The 4,383-nt window shown below is 30.5% G+C and overlaps 1 long non-coding RNA gene across 4 annotated transcripts; it reads left to right on the top strand.

Moving 5' to 3' along the window:
* The first annotated feature begins 2,051 nt into the window (after nt 1-2,051).
* LOC119681488 lies at nt 2,052-4,357 on the top strand. Of its 4 annotated transcripts, XR_005252520.1 has the most exons (8): nt 2,054-2,170; nt 2,735-3,160; nt 3,232-3,335; nt 3,598-3,687; nt 3,757-3,849; nt 3,912-4,016; nt 4,113-4,215; nt 4,269-4,357. It is a non-coding gene; the product is annotated as an uncharacterized LOC119681488 (long non-coding RNA). The 4 variants fall into 4 exon arrangements; XR_005252521.1 differs by having other exon boundaries at nt 2,052-2,170; nt 3,577-3,687; nt 4,113-4,357; XR_005252519.1 differs by having other exon boundaries at nt 3,598-3,704; nt 4,113-4,357.
* The last annotated feature ends 26 nt before the right edge of the window (nt 4,358-4,383 follow it).

The following is a 4,383-nucleotide window of genomic DNA, read 5'->3' as shown; positions in this document are numbered from 1 at the left end:
TAAATAAAACGCAAAATTCTTTATCTTCATCAATATTTATTTTATCTCCTTCAAAATATGCTCCATTAGAAGCGATACACAAATGCCAACGTTTCTTCCAATCATCAAAACATTTTTTATAGGCGCTTTCCGGTATGGCTTTGAGTTTCCTCTGCGAATTCTGTTTTACGTCTTCTATGGATTCAAAACGCGTTCCTCTGAGTGGTAATTTGAGTTTGGGAAACAGGAAAAAGTCACACGGTGCAAGATCAGGTGAATACGGGGGCTGTTCGATGGTATTTATTGAATGTTTGGCCTTAAAATCGTTGATAATGTTGGCTCGGTGCGAGGGAGCATTATCGTCATGAAAAATCCATGAATTATCCTTCCACAATTGAGGCCGTTTACGGCGGATATTTTCACGCAAACGTCTTAAAACAGTCAAATAATAGGCTTTATTGACTGTTTGTCCTTCAGGGACGAATTCATGATGCACCACACCACGAATATCGAAGAAAACAATCAGCATTGCCTTGATTTTCGAGCGACTTTGGCGTGGTTTTTTCGGTTTCGGCTCGTCTTTTCCTCTCCATTCCGATGATTGTTGGCTTGTTTGCATGTCGTACTCGTAGACCCATGTCTCGTCACCCGTTATGATGCGTTCCATGAAAGTTGGATCGGAATTGGCACGATCAAGCATGTCTAACGAGACCTGTCCACGATGGTGTTTTTGGAACAAATTGAGGTGAATCGGAAAAAGCCGAGCGTTGACACGTCGCATACACAAATTGTCCACCAAAATCAAACGAGCCATCTCACGACCGATGCCTAGCTCTCGTGCTATCTCTCTAACACTCACATGAGGATTTTTGAACACGATTTCCTTTGCCTTTTCAATGTTTTCGTCGGTGGTAGAGGTCGAAGGTCGTCCAGAACGCGGCATGTCTTCGACGGTCGTACGACAGTCCTGAAAGGCTTTGTACCACTCATAAACTTGAGTTTTCGATAAAACTGATTCCCCATAAGCCTTTTGTAGCATTCGCAACGATTCTGCACACGAAAATTCGTTCGAAACACAAAATTTGATGCAAACTCTTTGATCAATATTTTTTTCCATTGTTTTTTTCGCAACGCACTACTGAGGTGAACTGGTTTTCAACAGCTGCCGTAAACGAACTGTCTGACAGATCGCGCTCATTTTTGGCATGAGTATATAAGGACAGTGCTGCAAACTACATAAAACTTAAAATATCGAAAAATATACAGCGCGCGAATTTTAAATGAGAATTTCCGAAAACTTTTCGGTCACAATGTATTCCTGCCAAATATATCATCTACATTCAAACAAGCTATAGCTTAGTAGTTCTAGAAATTTATCAGGTGATTCTGGTAGTATATAGTTGACATTAGTAATTACTTACAAAAAACTCCAGGCGAACTAACAATTTTGAAGAAGAAGATTACTTAAACGATTTCAATATCAATATCTTTACTATGATAGCGTAGTAGTTCTAAACTCACTTGGCTAATCAAAAGAAATAACAGAGATACTATATGAAACAGTTATTATCTATGTGAGACTTCCAAACGGTTTCACCTTTTATTACCAAAGGTAACAAGACCATTGAACTCACACTTGCTATGGCATCTTAACATATTCTCACTTTCAAACTACTGTTTAATAATAAAATAATTCAATTAGAGAGAATTTATTACATTAAATTTTTAAATTTTTTTTATTGTTTTATGACCAGAGGAAGGTTAGAAAATATATACCACAAAGATATTATGACTGTTTTTGCTCTTCTCAGATTATTATTTTATATACTATTTCTTAAATAAGATTAAATATGAGCCGCAGTCTCTAAACAATAGTTTCCATTTCTGCCATCAAGATATAGCCTTCTGATTTTATTTTACTTAACTATTATTGAAACTAATCATTGTACTTAAATTTTTTAATTCTCTCTTACAAAAGTTATTACGAAGTAAATATACAATTTGAAACAATATATTATTTAAATAAAAGTATCTATAACATGTATAATATCTCAGTTACCATATAAAAAATGTGATTTGTAATGAAAAATGTGACAGAAAATTTCTGTGAAATTTTTCAAAAACTGTAATAGAAGTTTCTTGACATTACAAAGATTGGACTCAAATATTATTTTTGGAGCGCGTCAATTGAGTAAGTTATAAATCTTAAACTAACTTATTATATGTACACTTGATTGACAAAAAAAAAATATGTACTATAAATCACTCTTTAAAAATTTTTTTTATTTTTTTGTATACTGATTCTCATATCTATTATTAAAAGTAAGAGTCTGTCGAGCTTTTATAGTACTATAGATATAATGACGAGTGTCCTTACAAGCCACCTCTATTTTCACTTTGAACCTAAAACCATCAAAAAGGTGACTTATATACCTCTCAAAAATAAAGTGTTCATACCTATATTCTTTCAAACTAAGAAAAAGTTTATATATATGTACCTATATAGTCCACTAAATTATATAGTTATAATTCAATAAAAAATTTTATTATTTTTATCTATAATAATGAAAATGAATGATAACCCATACAAGACATTTGTATTTATATAAAACAATAAACAATCTGCAATTTTTTTTATATATACCCTATTTCATAAAAGAAAAATTAAGATCACTTCATCATTGAATACATTGAAACCTTATTTTAACAATAATTTGAAATTATATATCATTTTATTTTTTTTTTTATTGAGTAGACAACAAAATTCGACTCAATTTTGACTATACGGATTACGGATTATTTTTTGTTGGAAATTTTTTTTTTGAAGTACATTCATCATGGGCAATGCATTTTTTAACTTCCTAAAGGAGTTTCGAAACTACAATAAGCATCTTAAACCAGTGGAGAGTGCGAAACAAGCAGGCCATATATGGCGCACAATGTCAGATGAGGAGAAAGAGCAGTACGTAGGTGTAGACTATAAGGCTGTTCGTAACTCAAGTACCTCGGAATGTGGTACATGTGGGAAAAAGAAGAAAAAACCCTGTGGGCAGAAGAAAAAACGCAAAAGCTGCCCAAAGAAAAAGAAGCCTAAGTGTAAACCGAAGCGTAACCCCTGTAAAAAGAAGAAGAAGCGCCGCCAAATTTGTTGCTAACTTATTTTAATGTTGACTGGATAAAAGTGAGTAGGATTCAAATTTTTAAAATTGATTTTTATTGGTATTAACAATATTTAACTAATGTATTAACCAGAATTGGGTGGCGTCACTAGTTTCATATTTCCGATCCATACTTCTAAGCCACCAAACAGTCTTCTTCATCTGACTGCAAAATCATAATTAAATGTAAAAACAATTGTGAGTATATTAGAGCTATTACTTAGAAATCAGTGTATTATATAAATACACAAATTTTAAAACTGAATATTATATTGTATTGTCTATAATGCACAAAACACAAAAGTTAGCTGATTTGGAGTATCTAAACACACAATGCTCAATTGTAGACAAAATTATATTACATATTCACTTAAAAGTTATAATTAATTTTTTAAACATTAATACATAAAACATCTTGAAAATTTTATATAACTGATAGTTAAATATTATTCTGCTAAAGTTTGAAAAAAAATCCAGATGCCTTCTTATAATGCAACTGGATAATTACCACCTACACTGATTCATTGGTTCTAATATGTGAGCGAAAAAGGTAAGTGAATGAGTTAAGTAAGTTATATCCAAAATTAGTAAATTGAAATCACAAAAATTCAATTTTAAGGATGGTTCCAATCTCAAAAATAAAGCATCCGAAAAATTTGTTTCAAAATTCAGCAAAATTCACAAAATGTATTAAATTCCCCGAAATATAAAGGTTATTTAATAATACTATATACATATAATATGCATTATATACTTATATTAAATTTATTCCAGAAATTATTTATACTCAAATTCAAACTAATTAAATTATATTTTTTAATCTATAACTTATATTTTCGGCATAAGTAAAAACAGCAGATTCCGCATATTCAGAAATATGTAAGTATAAAATTAAAATGGAAAAATTAAAATTTATTTTAGGTTACCTCTACTTTTAAAAAATATTAGATATGCATTATATCTCATATATTCCAGAAATATGTACTCAAGTATATCTTAACCTTACTCCATCTCTTTAACCTAACCTATGGATATTAATGAAATTCGTAAAATGTGTCAACTTCCCCGAAATATAAAGGTTACAAAATGAACACAATATATATATGATATGCATGATTCATATTATTCCAGAAAATTGTACTCAAATTCAAATATAATTAAATTATAACTTTTATTTTCGACATAAATAAAAACAACAGTTTCCACAAATTCTGAGATATGTAAGCATTAAATTAAAATAAATATT

The sequence above is a fragment of the Teleopsis dalmanni genome, chromosome 2 (assembly GCF_002237135.1).
Source record: "Teleopsis dalmanni isolate 2A chromosome 2, ASM223713v2, whole genome shotgun sequence".
Classification (NCBI taxonomy): Eukaryota; Metazoa; Arthropoda; class Insecta; order Diptera; family Diopsidae; genus Teleopsis; species Teleopsis dalmanni.
The sequence above is the reverse complement of the archived record's forward strand: the minus strand, read 5'-3'. Positions and strand labels throughout refer to the sequence as shown.